At 43.6% G+C, this 17,463-nt stretch overlaps 1 long non-coding RNA gene across 1 annotated transcript in view; it reads right to left on the minus strand.

Moving 5' to 3' along the window:
* Window positions 1–17,463, minus strand: part of LOC139073370 (uncharacterized) — a 36,439-nt gene that overhangs the window by 4,339 nt on the left and 14,637 nt on the right. Inside the window, exon 3 of the long non-coding RNA XR_011522022.1 lies at window positions 226–308. This is a non-coding gene — a long non-coding RNA (uncharacterized lncRNA). The remainder of the gene's footprint in view (window positions 1–225; window positions 309–17,463) is intronic.

Below are 17,463 nucleotides of genomic sequence, written 5' to 3' on the forward strand. Positions count from 1 at the left end.
CAGAAAGAAGGAGGCTGTTCCTCCAGGGCTGAAGCTAGAATCTGCCAGTCTGATGCCCCACTTTCCTGCTGCCTTCTGCCCCCGCCTTGCCCCTAACTGAGCCACGGAGGTTGGTGCCTGATCAGTGAGGCCACTGCCCAATTTACCCAAATAGCCAGTCAGTGGGAGGGGAGATCTGAAACCTAATGTTTTTCAAAATTAATTTTTGATTTTTCAGTTACTTGCCTGAGCTGGTAAAGAAAATGCTCCTAGGTTCCTTCAATTCCTCTTCTCACGGAGTGCTGTTAACTCTGAGAGAACTCTCAAATCTATGAGAAAAAATATGCATTTGGGAACAGAAACTAAATTAGGCAGAAGTCTCAGATTTAGAATACGTGGTACATTTTTTTGGTCATGTGCCATTTCACAGTGGATGGAATTCAGGGCTGTTGCATACAGTTGTATGGGTTGTACACTGCACAATGATAGAAGCGTGCAATCAATCTATGGATGGAATTGGATCTTCTGCTCACGGGGATGGGGGATTGAGGACAGAGAGGTCACTCCCATGCTGGCGATCTTTATTTCACCAATTTAAGAAAACTGCAATAGATATTGAAAATAGTGTATTTCTTTTGGACAGAATGACAAATTTTAAGCTCTGGACCCAGACAAATTGGTTCTAAACTCTGCCTCTGCCATATACTAGCTGAGCTGCCTTGGACAAATTGCTTAACCTCTCTGTGTCTCAATTCCTCATCTGTAAAATAATAGATAAATAATATTAAATAATAAGAGTAACCACTTCGTAGGTATGTGAGGATTAAATGAATTAATACATGTAAAGAGCTTAGATTATTGTCTGGCACATAGTAATTGCTCAATTAATATTAGATGTTATCATTATCCTTTGATATGGTGAAAAATGTGTACTTTCCCCCCATTGTGGCAGGAGATAGAAACACAAGGCCCCCACTGTTCTGTCTGGGAAAGAGCAAAGGCCCTGTGTGGCTTGGCAGGAAGGGGGGGGCACTCAAGTAGGACAGAACAGGTTTAGTTCAGGTGTAAGCATCTCTTGTGACTGTGGCCCTGTTCTCTGCAGCCGCGGTCTCCTCGTCTGCAGACTGAGCATGATAATAGTGTCTACCTTGCAAGGTTGGTATGAGGATTAAAGACGAAACATGGCCAGTATCCAACACAGTGCCTGACCCTTAACAGGCTCTCAAAAAGTGTCAGCGCTTGTCAGGTTGAAGCTAAGCCAGGACATGGCGCTTGGATAGTGTCATATACAGAGTCACTGAGCGTGCTCCAGCCTCAGTGAACAAAAACTTCCCCACCCCGGCCAAGGGCGGAGATTTCCGAATCTCTATGTGGGATTTAGACTCAGGCCCCAGCCTTCTTCTGGACTGCTGGATCTTGACGATCTTGGTGTTTGTGCTCCTTCTCCCACCTGCTCCCAGGCCCTGGTCAAAAATGGCATTTGCATGGACTGAGAAAACTGGTCAGAAGGTGGAGCACCTCCCCAGGGCCTCTTGGCTGTGTGAGGGTGTTTCGAGTACCAGACTGTCAGCTCCAGGAGGGCGGGGATCATGTCTGTTTCTGTTCAACACACATCCCCAGGGCCCTTGGCAAATATTTGTTGAATGAGTTTAAAAAAACGAATACATTATTAATGACTTCCTTGTATAGTAGCAGCCCGGTTAAACCTGAACTCAGTGGATGGAACCCTCAATTTACCTGACTTTTACCCCTAAATCTCACTTTGTTAAAGAAGAAACCAACAGAACTAGCTCCTATGAGGAATTTAGTATAAAGTAAAACTAACTTCAGTTTTTCAGAACATGACCTGGAATTTGCACAGATTCAGCCCAATTTCCTACACCTTGTACATGGAGAGTTCGCAACATAGAAGTCATTCAGCAAACATTTATAGAGCAAGTCCCATATGCCAAGGGCTGAAATAATAACTTACACTTTCAATTTACTAATTAATTTCACATATAAATTTAAAGCAATTACCCCTGAGATACAAAGAAAAGACAAGAATTGCCACGTCCACTTCCTCTTTCTCATATGAGGAAAGTAGGGCTCGAGGCCCAGTGACGTGCCAGAGGTTCCTCTGACCATACAGCTGGGATGAAGGGGGTGTTCCAACTCCCAAAACCCAGCTCCTTCTCCACTGCTCCCTGGACCTCTTCCACGGGAACTGCTCCTGAAACTCATGACTCACATGTCGCCAAGAGGGAGCACATATTGTCAGTATCTTACAAAGAGAGGAAAGTAAACATTTTAGAAACATTTTCCGATGAAGTCTTTTTTTTTTTAAATAAAAGTATTTTCTGGGCCAGCCTGGTGGCATAGTGGTTAATTTCACGCTCTGCTTCAGTGGCGCGGGGTCCACAGGTTTGGATCCCGGGCACAGACCTACACACTGCTCATCAAGCCACACTGTGGCAGCAACCCACATACAAAATAGAGGAAGACTGGCAACAGATGTTAGCTCAAGGCCAATCTTCCTCACCAAAAAAATAAATAAATAAATAAAATAATTCTGGTTAACACAAAGATTTTTATCAGAAAATGAGTCAGAATACTTCACTCCCCAGTGTACCCATTAATCCAAATTTAGATCCAATTATTTAGGATTTAAAATAGAAAAAAAGGTATTTTTGGACATCTCTAACAATCTGAATAGAAATTTTCAGCATGCGTTTCCTCAGTAGATGCTTGATGACCTAAACCCCCTGCCAGGCCCATCCTACCTTGTGGACCAGCACAAGGTGAACTACCACAAGGGCCTCAGAGAGAGAGGGAGAGGAGGAAATGGGCTGTACTTTCCCAAGAAGTCTAGCTACACTTCCCCTGTACCCATCCAATAACCACCACCCTCTCCCCCAGTACATAAGTAGGTTTGAATGGGTCTTTCATCCTAACCATCAAATTGGCTTTGATTAAGACAATTATGACACAGGCCACCCTCAGGATGAAGTGGATGGGAAAGCGGGTAGAGTCTGTATGATCAGAAGTCCTGGGGAAACTGCCCTGCCAACCGAGTCTGTCTTGTACCCGTCCGTCTCTCCACCCTCACCTGCTTCCTACCCCTCCCCACGGGTGTCCTGCATTCCCACCCTGACCCTGCTTCTGAAAGGTCCGAACCGCTACAGTCTTTTTAGGCCTCTTCTTTCCTTTTTGGAAAGTGCTTTTCAGGTAGGTATTAACATTTCCCGACCAGCTAACTCATCCTAACATGAGTGATCCCCAGAGACCTACAATTCAAAAGAAGATCTTCTGAACCTAAATGAAGCTCTCATTTGTGGGGTTTATGCCAGAAATGTTTCAGGGGCCCATGAATGGAGTCTCCTGGGTCAGGTGCTCACCCCTGACCAATAAGCTGAGGACACAGGAGCATGTGGCCCACGGGGCAGGCCAGGGCGTATTATTTAGAGGGGGTCAGGTGGGGGCAGTGATGGGCATCTCCCTTATATGGCTCTTGTATTAGTCTGCTCAGGCTGCCATAACAAAATGCCATAGACTGTGTGGCTTGAACAACAGAAATTTATTTTCTCACAGTTCTGGAAGCTGGGAAGCCTGAGATCAAGGTGCTGGTGCATTTGGTTTCTTCTGAGAGCTCTCCTCCTGGCTTATAGGTGGCTGCCTTCCCTCTGCGTCCTCACATGTGGAAGAGAGAGCTCTGACGGCAGTTTTTCATCTTATAAGGGCAGCAGCCCTATAGGATTAGGGCCCCACCCTTGTGACCTCACTTAACCTTTATCACCTGCTCACAGGCCCCATCTCCAAATATAGTCACATTGGGAGTTAGAGCTTCAACATATGGACTTGGGGAGAGAGGGGGGACACGAACATTCAGTCCATGACATTCCACCCCTGTCCCCCCAAAATTCTTGTTCTCACACGCAGACACATGCACTCCATCCCAACGGCCCAGAAAATCTTAATTCACTCCATCATCAACTCTAAAGTCTAAAGTCCAAAGTTTCATCTAAATAGCATCCAAGTCAGATACAGGTGAGATTCAAGGTGCGATTCATCCTGAGGCAAAATTCCTCTCCCCTGTGAACCTATGAAACCAGACAACTTCTGTGCTTGCGAAACACAATGGTGGGACAGGCAGAGAACAGACATTCTCATTCCAAAAGGAAGAAGCAGGAAAGGACGATGGGTCCCAAGCAAGTCCAAAACCTAGCAAGGCAAATTCCATTCGAGCTTAAGGTTCGAGAACAATCCTCTTTGGTTTGATTCACTGACCTCCAGGACCACGGGGCTGGCAGTGTCACCCTCAAGGCTCTGCAGGCAGCCCCACTCCTTCAGCTGTCTGCTGGGGCCCCCACCATGGCTGTCTTCAAGAGCCCGCCCTCTGAAATCAAGGGGGAAACAGTCTTGCCCCCTGGGCCTGTGGTAGGAGTGCCAGCCCTAGTGATCTCTGCATCACCTTGGGGTCATTCTTCCTTTTTCTTGAAGGATAACCCATGTTAGCAGCTTTTCTTCATTTGTCCCATTTTCTTGAAGTTGGCAGTCTTTCTGATGGTATAATCCCATCTCTATTTCTGGCTTCTGCTGAGATGGCTGATTGAGCCCATGGTTCACACCCACGTTAATCTCCTTATCAAAGGGCTATTCAGCCACACCCTTAGTGTTCTCTTCAGAACACCTTCCTCATTCTCTGCAATATGGTTAGGCTGGAAATTTTCCAAATCTTTAAATTCTGGTTCCTTTCTGCTTAAGGATTCCTTCTTCCACTCATCTCTCTCCTATTGCATTTTACGATAAGCAGAATAAAGCTGCACCTTCAATAATTTGCTTAGAAATCTCCTCTGCAAAATAGCCAATTTCATTGCTTGAAAGCTTGTCCTTCCACAAAACAGTAGAACAGAGTTCAGCCAAATTCTTTGCTGATTTACAACAAGGATCCCCTTTCCTCCAGTTTCCCATAAACTGTTCCTCATGTCTACTTGAGATCTCACCAGAATGGCCTTCAACATCCATGTCTCCACCAACATTCTGCTCGTGATTATTTATGTGTTCTCGAAGAAGATGGAAGCTTTCTCTCCAGCTCTCCTTTTTTCTTTCTGAGCCCTCACCAGAATTGGCTTTAACACCCGCATTTCTAACAACAGTCCCTTCCTGGCACTATAGACTTTATAGCATGCACCTCAAAACCTCTCCAGCCTCCACCCATTTCCCAGTTCCAAAGCCACTTCCACCTTCTTAGGTACTTGATACAGCAGCATCCCAGTTCATGGTACCAAAATCTGTATTTGTCAGACTTCTCTAGAGAATCGGAACCAATAGGATGTATATCTATATAGAAAGAGATTTATTATAAGGAATTGGCTCCTGTGATTATGGAGGCTGACAAGTCCCAGGGATCTGCAGTCAGCAAGCTGGACCCAGGAGAGCCAACGATGTAGTTCCAGTCCAAAGACTGGTGGCTCAAGATCTCACCAGATGTTGGGAAGAAGAGCCATGTGTCAGTTCAAGTCCGAAGGCAGGAAAAAACTGATGTCCCACCTCAAGGGCAGTCATGCAGGAGGAGTTCTCTCTTACTCAGCCTTTTTGTTCTATTCAGGCCTTCAACTGATTGGATGAGGCCCACCCACATTAGGGAGGACCATTTGCTTTACTCAGTCTATGATTCAAATGCTCACCTCATCCAATAAACACCCCCACAGACACATCCAGAATAATGTTTGAACAAATATCTGGGCACCCCATGGCCCAGTCAAGTTGACACATAAAATAAATGATCACAGTTCTCATCCTCATAAATCACCTTATTAGTGCCCCTGGGAAACTTTCAAAACATACCACACTCTAGTCCCACCCCCAGAAATTCTTATGTCATTGGTCGGAAGTGCAGCTTCTCTTGGGAGTTTTAAAAGCTCCTGGGGTGACTCTGATATGCAGTCAAGGTGGACAGATGAGGTACCTCAGCCAGCAAACTTAGCTGGGCAGAGAAGCCACATGGGAGTGCTTTATGACCCAGACCAAGGCCAGCACCAACTAACCACTGAGAGTCTCTTAATTAGTTGAGGGCCCTAAATGCACTGCCGGCTGTAACAGCAAGCAAATATCATGCAATTTAACAATGTAGGTGCCAAGTGCACATACGATAAAACTGAAATCAAAGACACAAAGCTTTTGGGGGAAACAGAGATCCTTTGGATATGGGAATGGTGAGGTTTTAAACTTCGGTGTTGGTGGCAAATAGAACTATGGTTTATGTTTCATAATTTAGGTACTTTTGATTCCATGCACTTTTAATCATTTAGCTGATTTTTTGTAGTTGCTACTTTTTTCTTCTGGGAAGTTGGGGGCATGTCACTCCCTCATTTTGCCCAGTGCTATGCCCACAGCCAGGAAAAAAGGGATGACTCGGCTAAAGGGGCTGCAGGGAGGGCCTCTGGCCTGGGCCATGGAGTTGGGCTTCCCTGTGGGGTGGGGAGAAGGAGGAGGCTGAGAGGATGAGGGGGAGAGAAACTCCTCTCCACCCTAGCTGAGGAAGAAACCAGCGCCTGGGTGTGGGTGGGGTCACCAGATAGGACTTTGCATACTTAGGATAGTAGTTCTAGTCCTTTCCATGGTGATGCTAAGAGCTGAGAGTGACCGTTTTTTCTGAGGGACAGCAACTCTCACCCACTCTGGCATAGGGTAAATAAGGCGAACTAAAATGGTAATTTACAGTCTGTGTGGGTTTTGTGCAGTATTTGCTCAGTATCAGTCCAACCAGAGGCAAAAGCACATAGAAATGTTTTCCATGGTAAACAAGAGCCACATTCTATTGTTCCAGCTTTTGCCATGAAGGAGAACTTTGCAAAAGCTGCCAACGCCTTCAAAGATGCTCATTCCTTAAAGAGAATTTACTGATAACCTTAAAAAACCGTGGATCCAACTCTGCAACATAGTTTCAGAAACAAGTCCCACCCTGCCAACAGAGTTTCAGTTTGAGAAGATGGACCGTGGTGATGGTTGCACAGCAATGTGAATGTACTTAATGCCACTGAACCTCACACTTAAAAATGGTTTAAATGGCGCAAAATAAAAAGTTTCCCGTTAAAAAATAAAGGCATTCCATATGCAGAATTAACAGCACCTTTAAATATATAATACCAAAACTGAAACCCTGAAGGCTTTACTAACTGCCTAAATCAGCAATTCTAGGTTCAAACACGTATGAGAAGAGGCAAGAAACGGGATGGCGGAGAGGTCGTGTCTATGCCATCACCACCAAATCTTTCCATCAGCCATGTGGTTCTCAAGATGGCAAAGAGCTGGTCAGACTGAAGTTTTTCCTTAGTTGAGCTGCTGTTTTGGCGGCAGAGAATCAACGGGAAGCGAGAAATCTTCCTCCTCAAAGCAGCGAAAACGGGCCGGGCGCCCACCCCTGCGGACCGCCGCCCCGCGCAGCCCCGCGCCCGGCTGCCCTCGCCCTCGGCGGCCGGAGCCGCGGACCCGCGGGCGGAGAGGGCGTCCCCCCGGCCGGCGCAGCCCACCCCGGGGGCCGCGCGCCTCGCTCCCAGGGCCTCCTGTGGCTGCGAGGCGGGAGCAGGCTTCGCCGCCTCCCTCCCGCTCGCCCGGCTTCCAGGTTCAATAAGGATTACATCATGGAGCAAGTATGCGGGGCAGCCTGAGAATCAAAGCCGTCACAATCAGCGGCTGGTTAACTGTAATGTTGCTGAAACACACCCTCCCCGCTCCGGCCCCCTCCCCTCCCCACCCCGGCCCTCTGCTTGTCGTACTATTAAGGATAGCATTATTGGGGAAGAGGAAAATCTGATCAAAACTGTCGACCGCCAACGGCAGACTTTCTATGGATTCTGTAAAGGCCACCTTAACGATTTCCCTAATTAATGGATGACATCTTTGGCTGAAGGAGAGGCGATGGATTCGACTCTGTCTTCGTCTTTGTTAACCTTCTAATTAACTTTCGTAGGTCACCCAGGTCTCCCAAACCCAAAAAGTGAAGAGGCCCATTGTGCGAGGAGCAGTAAACTTACTTTTTCTGCTGGGGTACTTAAAAGGGGAACGATTATAGGCCGAGAAAAATAACTCCATTTAAAAGCTTTGTGGCCGCGGAGAATGCATAGGTCCCTCCCTTAGAAAATAATTGAAACACCTTTTATACCAATATTTCTATGCATAATAAAAACAAATTAGTAAAATGCATCTAAATTCAGCAGCACTTTCAAATTCCCTTTTTTGGAATCTAAGCCTCTGAAAGTCAACAAAAGGAGTGGGATTCAGAGAGAAAATTGCAACAGCTATCAGCCTTTATGCAGAGTGAGTGCGGACAGGGCCAGGGGCTCAGTCACCTCCCAGAGAAAAAGCTCCCAATATACTGCCCTCGCCCAGGCTGGGGATGAACGGCCTGGGGCACCCAACGACTGTTAGCTGATGAGCAGGTCTTTTTCTGGATAGAGTGGTCTTTTGGTGTTCAGAAATATTTTAATGGTCTTAGTGAAAACCAGAAACCACAATGGTGGAAAAGCTAGAAAGCAAGACGAAACCCCACTGTGATCAGTGAAATTGATAAACCAGAACAATTAAAAGAAAAAAAAGTAAGGGATATTCCCACTGGAATTTCAGTTTGGGTACATTTGCCAGACTATGCGGATGAGTTGGGGCTGCTGCTCCAGCTTCTTGACATCTCTGACCAAGCAAAGGAGACACAGGAAAGAGCAGGTGCTCAGCCTAAAATGGAACCAAGGTGGGGGCTCCCTTTAAGGAGGGCTTTGCAGAGAGCGAGCTCCTCTGAGAATCTCTTCCAAGGGAAAGAGATTCCTAACCCAAGGACAACAGCAGCAGCAGTGACTTTAATACTGTCTTCTGATTATAAACAGAACCAGAGCTAATTGTAGAAAAGTATAAAGACTTTAAATAAGTACTGTTAATATTTTAATTATGTCTTTCCATTTTTTCTATGCACCCCAAAATTTTTACACAGTTTGGATTTGTATCCTTCTTTTTGTTCCTTTAATACCACTTCATGAGCACTGTCCTGCTCCTTTCGATGGCCTGCCCGCGCACCCAGATGGAAAGTGCAGGGGGCAGGCAGCCTTAGGCATCTTTCTGCTGGAAAGCTGCCACTTGTGAGGAGGCAAGTGCTCTCATGCATTGCTGTGAAAGTTTACATTGCTGCAACCTCTCTGTAATAGAGGGCAATTTGGCATTATTTATCAAAATTATGAAAATATTCACCCTTTGATGCAGCAATTCTTCTCTGGGAATTTGCCCTCGGGATACGCTTACACATGTGTGAGGACCTATGTATAAAGTTATTCTTTACTGCACTGGCCGTAACAGATCAAATAGGGTCCATAAAAACAACCTAAATGTTCATCCATAGGGGACTGGTTAAAGAAATGTGGTACATCCATCCAGTGGAATATTACGCAGCCATAAAAATATGGATGAAGATGTGCACTATATACCAATTTGGAATGGTCTCAAAAATAGCCTGTTAGGTAAAAAACAAACAAACAAAAAGAGCAGAAGAGTGTGTAAAGTATGCTAACATTTGCAGGGAAAGGCATGGTTTGAATATGCATAAAAATTTTCTTCTAGCAGCAGTTGTCCTGGGAGCAGAGAACTGGGTGGCTGAGGAACAGCTGTAGGAGGAGACTTCACTATAACTTTTGTATCTTCTGAATTTGTACTATGTGAATACATTACCTATTTTAAAAATACGCAAATTTAAAACTAAAAAAAGAGAAAGGTTAACATCTTCCAATGTGCTCTGTGCATAGCTCTGTATAATTCAAGGGCGGCCCAGTCTTAAAACCGTCCTGTTCATATCCGCATACTAAATGGCTTATTTCAGACTTCTCAAAGTCTGTCTAGATTAAAAGACCCCTAAAACAGAAGGTACAAAGTCACTCTGTCTTTGAAATCTTTAAATGTTTTTAAATGAAAACAGACTAATGCAGTCTGTGATTTAATTGTTCAAAATTAAAATTCAACAAACTGTTAAGTCTGTACAAATAAAACACAGGCTTCATCAGCCTGTGCACGGGGACAAATGCTTTGGGCCTCGGAATTGTGGAAACATTTCCTAACATTTGAGATGTGCCAAGAAAGAGAGAAAGAAATCAAATGAGATCGTGTCTTACTCAAATTCCTCTCACTGGTAAGGGTCTGATTTACTGGTGTCAATCAAGTTAAGTGGTTCCCATCCTATGAGCTATAGGAAGTGATTGAACTAAAACCTGGAGCCAATATGATCCCCTCCCCACTCCTCAGCCCAGTCTGTCAAAATGGCACTGGAAATTATTCGGTTGAACCAGATGAAATTGGTGTTGCGTCAATGATCCAATAGCAGCAATGTCAAGATTCAACCTAATTTTTTCATCCTCATAATGTTGTAGCCGGTGGCTACACAACAGAGACGGTTAGCTGCCTGTCTACCATCCACTTCTCCATTCTTCCCTGTTAGCAGAACTCCCATTTAGTTCCCATTTAGGAAGGTAGTAAATCTCACTTCGAATCAACCATATACATGGAATTCCCATTTCTTTTTGCCTGTGATTGGTTTCAATCTGGGCATGTGATACAATTCTAGGCCAATGAGATATAAGAAAAGACAGCTAGAGGCTTCTCAGGAAGATTTCTCTTCCAGTGGACATTTTCAGGTTCAGATGGACCGCCCAGCTCGATGCCTCTAGCTCAGGCCAGTCTTCGCTCAGACAAAAAGGGCATGGATTGGCAGCAGATAGCTCAGGGCTAGTCTGTGCCCATCCTCCTCTACTTTATATGTGAGACACATACCACAGCGTGACTTGCCAAGTGGTGCCATGTCCTTATTGTTTAAGCCATTTTGAATTGGCTTCCCATTACATTCCAAATATCAATAGACCATCCTGGCAAATATTTTCACCACTTGAAGCGGTGCGAAGCCCAGGTAGTATCTTGTAAAGCTCCTCAAGTAGTTCTGCTGTGCTCCTGTAGACAATTTCCACAGAGACAATCGTTGAGAATTTTCCACTATTGTTAAAGACAACAGGGCCCAGATCCAGGAAGCCAAGTGCGTCCCAAGTAGGATAAATAAAAGAAATCCACATGTATTCCTGTAGTCAAGATTATTTTAAATGATAAAAATAAATGCCTCCTCAACATCTTTAGTCACTAGGGAAATGCAAATGAAAACCACAATGAGATACCACTTCACACCCATTAGAATGGCTATAATCAAAAAGATGGCCCAAACCACTGTTGAGGATGATGTGGAGAAATTGGAACCCTCGTGCATTGCTGATGAGAATATAAAATGGTGCAGCCACCTTAGGAAACAGTTCGGCAGTTCCTCAAAAGTTAAACATAGAGTTACCATATAACCCAGCAATTCTACTCCTACATATATATCCAAGAGAATTGAAAACATACGCTCACACAAAAACTGACCCAGGAATGTTCATAGCAGTGTTATTCACAATAGCCAAAAAAGTAGAAACAATGCAAATGTCTATCAACTGATGAATGGATAAATAAATTGTAGCATATCCATACAATGGAATATTATGTGGCAATAAAAAGAACTGACGTACTGACACAAGCTACAACAGGATGAACCTTGAAAACATTATGCTAAGTGAAAGAAGCCAGACACAAAAGGCTACCAAGTATATGATTTCACTTGCATGAAATGTCCAGAATAGGCAAATCCACAGACAGAAAGTAAATTAGTGGTTTCCAGGGGCTGGCAGCAGGGGGAAATGGGAAGCAACTGCTAATGGAAATGGAGTTTCTTTTTTGGGGTGATAAAAATGTTCTGCAATTTGAGAGTGTTGGTGGATGTACAACTCTGTGAGTATATTAAAAACTATTGGATTGTGCACTTTAAAAGGGTGACATCTGGGGCTGGCCCAGTGGCGCAGCAGTTAAGTTCGCACGTTTTGCTTCAGTGGCCCGGGGTTCGCTGGTTCGGATCCCAGGTGTGGACATACACACCGCTTGTCAAGCCATGCTGTGGCAGGCATCCCACATATAAAGTAGAGGAAGATGGGCACAGATGTTAGCTCAGGACCAGTCTTCCTCAGCAAAAAGAGGAGGATTGCTGGCAGATGTTAGCTCAGGGCTAATCTTCCTCAAAAAAAACAAAAGGGTTCCTTTAGGGGCTGGCCCTGTTGCCTAGTGGTTAAGCTCAATGTGCTCCACTTCAGCCACCCAGGTTTGGTTCCTGGGCGTGGACATACACACTCGTCAGTGGCCATGCTGTGGCAGTGACCCACATACAAAACAGAGGACGATTGGCAGCAATGTCAGCTCAAGGTGAATCTTCCTCAGAAAAAAAAAAAAGGTGAAATTTATGGTAGGTCAGTTATATCTCAATAAAGCTGTTATGAAAAATTCAAAAAATAAATGCCTTCCATAATTATAATTGTTTTAAAAGATCCCAGAATCACCATACAACTAAGAGTCAACCTTCAAAAATACATGACCAATTATTTTAAAAAAGTCTATTTTTCTCTAATTCGATCTGCATTTTTCCGTTAATTCAGCCAAAATGGGTGGAGATTCTATTCCCCGGTAGACTGTAAACTTCATGAGGCAGTGTCTACATCTGTGTCTTAGTGTCAGCATGTCCAGCTGAACTACACATATTACAAGTTTCCATTAGATCAATATGCCTCATCACCCTTCCTGTTCGTTCTTGCAAGAAAGATACAATGTCTAGAGAAAAGTGGGAAAGAGATGAGCAAGTAAGTGATTTTTGAAGGGATTAGAAAATCTCTGTTAGAAGCAATTCAGTGTATTCACAACAACCCTCTAACTATACCTCACTTCACCCCACAAAAATAGAGAGAACAGAGGGTAGGATAGAAATAAGAGAGTCTGGGGGCCAACCTGAGGCCGAGGGGTTAAGTTCGCACGCTCCACTGTGGCAGCCCTGGGTTCGCTGGTTCGGATCCTGGGCATGGACCTAGCCCCGCTCATCAAGCCATGCTGAGGCGGTGTCCTGCATAGAGGAACTAGAAGCACCTACAGCTTGGATATACAACTATGTACTGGGGAGCTTTCAGGAGGAAAAAAAAAGAGGATGATTGGCAATAGATGTTAGCTCAGGGCCAATCTTCAAAGAGAAGAAAGAAAGAAAGAAGAGAGTCTTCTAATACCAGGCATTAACAAGGTTTGATATCACCAAACTGGGTCAGAAATAATGGATGGCAACCTCACCATTGCACACCATCCCTAGAATTAATTCCTTTTTCTTTGTTCTCTATATCAGTAAGACCCACTCACAAAATTTCCTCCCAGTGTGAAGAGACTTCCTAATAACTAAGAAAGTTGGATATTTTCTCTGCTGAAAAGCCACATCTTGTTTATGGGCTGGATTCGCTATCTAAAAGTTCATGGGGCGAGGGGCCCTATGGAGACGGGTTATCCCCCATACCCCCCAATATAATTCCTTCGTTCAATTCACATTTTCTTTTCCTTCCCCTTTATCTTTTCTTATTCCTCTTCTCGCTTCCTATTTTGCACCTCCATTTATTCCTCTGAATTCTCCTTCCCTTCTCTTTTATCACATCCATCTTTAGTAGTGTATTTAAAGTGTCTCAACAAAGTCCTGATTCTGAAATTCTAAAGTCTTGATTTTGAATTTTGCTTTGCCGGACGAAAGATCAGTTTAACATGAAGAACCACAGGTGGTCCAGCATCTTTTCTTATATCCATCCACCAAACAAGGAGGTCACATATCTATCGAGAGATATTTGGTAGAGCTTAATTCAGTATACATGCAATTTATGTATACATATACATTAAAGAATTTTCTGGATCTGTGTAGGGGCCTTTGAAGTCTCTTCTGCATGTTAATTTCTCTGCTAATCCAGATGCCACTGCTCTTTGTGACATTTCAGAGAGGTCACTGAGCACCATCCTTACAACTCTCCAGAGAAGAACAATGGAATGCCAGTGCAGAACCATTTTTTTATTACCTAACTTTTAGTATTTTTTTTTCTTTTCAAGAAAAGATAGACAGGTCCTAGGAGGTCTCATCACTGATAGGAATTTCTCTGGCTCAGTCAGCAGTTACCCTCTGCAGAGAAATGTCTGAATGTGCCTGTGTTCACAGATTTGTACATTTCCTGGTTTATATGATTACTCCCAGAAGGAAGCACCATGAGCCTCTTTGCCGCTAAACTGACCTTTCTGGCCTCCCCATGTCTATGCAGTACAAAGAATCATAGATTTTTACACATGAACTTGCCCCCCGAGTTGGGAATTCTAGGAGCTCTAACTACAGTTAATCTGTATGCAGACTACAGAGATTGGAAAGCAGTAACCAGTGTTAGGGACTGCAGCTTTTTAAGCCATATATTTCACAAACAAAACACCAGCTTAAATTAGAAGCTGAAAAAATATTTTGGTTTTAATAAAGCAGATTTTTAAAATATGCTACAAAATCTAGGTACAAGGTTATTTGTGTTTATTGTAGAAACTTTGAAAAAACACAGAAGAATATAAAGAAGAAAATAATTGATAATTCCACCATTCAGATAACCACTATTCATATTTTCTTCCAGTCTCTTGACTATGCATATATTTTGAAATTCCTTTTTTAGACTTTCGTTGTTCTGTTTTAAGCAATAATGCTTCATGCTGAGGCTTGGCTCGAGTTTTCATGACAGGGAAGAAAAACAGAGAGAAACCAAGAAAGAACAGGGAGGCTACCGGATTCTCTTGCCTCCTTTCCTCCTGACTGTTGACACTGCTTCCTTACACCTTCCTTCCCCGGAGGCATCCCCATAAATCCTCAAATAGAACAAAAAGGCTTTTCCACTCCTGAAAAGCATGGTAAGTGAGCCTACTGCTTTTCACTGTGAAGAAAATATCCTCATTCTGTATGGGGATAGCTGGGCAATTTGTGAATTTTTGCATTTCTATCATCATCTGTTTCCAGGCTTCTAAGACGGTATGAATATCTGGAAAAAAAAGAAGAGGAAGAAAAAGAAGGAGAAAAAGAATCTTTTTCATCGTTGAAAACACCCTTTAGATTCTAAAATGGGGATGACCATTATTCTGACTCTCCTGCAACATAGTCATTACTCTCCTCAGTCCGGCTCTTTTTAAATTTTTAGTTTAAGATACTTACTGAATTTTGGCAAGTTTGAGTAAATAATACAGGTTTTCTAGCTTTGCATCATTATGGCCTAGAACTTAAGGCAATTGAGTGTATCCTCCTTTTCCTGTAATTGTCAATGGAAGAGCACATTTGTCACAACCTATAGTACCTATAGTAAGCACTAAAAGCCTGTAGGAAGCATAGACTGAGAAACCAGAACAGTCTGTCAGCCTCCTCAGAGGATGCTCAGTGTCTCCTGAGACCTATTTTCAGTGAAGCCTCTAAGCATGACATTATTGTGCCCCTTGATTGTGCTATCATTTCGTCAAGAGAAATTGTAGCTCTGGCCTCTGCTTCCAGCACTTTAGTGGACTAGGTGCTGTGATGGTGAATTTTATGTGGCAACTTGGGTAGGCTGTGTTGCCCAGTGTTTGGTCAAACACATCCAGATGTTGCTGGGAAGGTATTTCTTAGATGTGGGCAAAGCAGATTTTGAGTGAAGCAGATTACCCTCCACAATGTGGGTGCACTTCGTCCACTCAGTTGAAGGCCTTGAGAGAAAAGACTGAGCTCTCCTTAGGAGGAAGGAATTCTGCCTCCAGACCTGCCTTTGAACTAAGATTGCAACATCAACTCTTGCTGGAATTGCCAGCCTGCCAGACTGCCCTGTGGATTTTGAACTTGCCAGCCCCTACAATCTCATGGGTCAGTTCCTTAAAATTTCCCTCTCGCTGTCTCTGTTCCTGTCTCTCTCTCTCTCTCTCACTCTCATATGTATATATATTTCTTTGGAGATCCCTGACTACTACAGATAGCCTGAATGACAATCTCAACTAAAATAACTAAAATGCTTCATAAAATAATTTTAAAACATCTTTTTAAATGCATCACTGAGCTGGCACAAAAGGGAGAGATTTTTCAGATCCCAAAAAGTAAGTGAACGCAGGAACCCTGGTAGTTAAGCCAGTTTCAAAGCCAGCTTTCGCCCTGGGAGTTTTATCAGACTCTGGGGACTCTGAATCTCAACCTGAGATAATGCTCAGGGATTGCCCAAGGTGGGGAACCTGTTAGGAGAATCCTTGCGTAAAGCTGAAAACACAAAGGGCTACATCCTCGGTGTAAAGATAAATTTTAAAAATAAACCCAGCCCGAAAAACTGGTGCCACAACAAGGACATTTGCCTATCTTAATGTTGACGCTGGAAGAGCAGATGGAAAAAAACTTCCCTAAGAATTTGGAAGCACAACTAGGTCTCAAGCAGATATTCTCTCTGGATTCATACCACCTAGGTGGTCCCAAAAATTTTAAACCCTAATGATAGAGTATTTCAATATAAAAGGATCCAAGCTGGTAGTACAACCAGGTGACTTGACTAGAAAGAGAAAACGCAAATCTTTCTTGAACAAATTCATCTTCAATGCTGGCCTCTAAGAATCTCCAGAGATAAAGTGCCAAGACAAATGAGAAGCTCGCAGAAGGAAAACATCACAAAGCCTAGCAGGAAACATGGCACCATGAAGTGAAGACCAGAAGAAGCAGGCAACTGACACCAATGAAATAAAAGAGAAGCTTGAAAACATCAGCAAGGAACAAGAGACTGTAAGGAACATCCAAGTAGAACTGAAATGGAACCAAACGGTACAGAAATGAAAAATAAAATGATTGATTTTTTAAATGAAGGGGGGTGATTAAACAACTGGTTAGACCCAACAGAAAAGAGAATCAGTGAACTGGAAAATAGATTAAAAGACATTTTCCAGAATACAGTGCAGAAATAAAGAGACAGAAAATATGGAAGAGATGTGAGGCCAGCCTGGTGGCACAGCAGTTAAGTGTGCACGTTCCGCTTCGGCGGCCTGGGGTTTGCCAGTTCAGATCCTGGGTGCAGACACAGCACCACTTGGCAAGCCATGCTGTGGTAGGCGTCCCACATATAAAGTGGAGGAAGATGGGCATGGATGTTAGCTCAGGGCCAGTCTTCCTCAGCAAAAAGAGGAGGATTGGCAGCAGATAGCTCAGGGCTAATCTTCCTAAAAAAAAAAAATGGAAGAGATGTTAAGAGTTTTATAACTCCTAATCAGAGTTCATGAAGGAACTAATAGAGTAGAGAGAAGACAATTTCCACAGAGACAATAGTTGAGAATTTTCCACTATTGTTAAAGACAACAGGGCCCAGATCCAGGAAGCCAAGTGCGTCCCAAGTAGGATAAATAAAAGAAATCCACATGTATTCCTACGACTGTAAAAGTGCAGAACTCCAAGGGGGAAGGAAAACTTTAAAAATAGACAGAGAAGAAAGACAGATCACCTGTAAATGTGGAGCTTTAGACCAAATACTGACTTTTCCACAGCAGCAACAACAAAAAAACAAAAGACAGTGGCATGTCGTCAGTGTCCTGAGAGGAAAT

The sequence above is a fragment of the Equus przewalskii genome, chromosome 9 (genome assembly GCF_037783145.1).
Source record: "Equus przewalskii isolate Varuska chromosome 9, EquPr2, whole genome shotgun sequence".
NCBI classification, from domain to species: domain Eukaryota; kingdom Metazoa; phylum Chordata; class Mammalia; order Perissodactyla; family Equidae; genus Equus; species Equus przewalskii.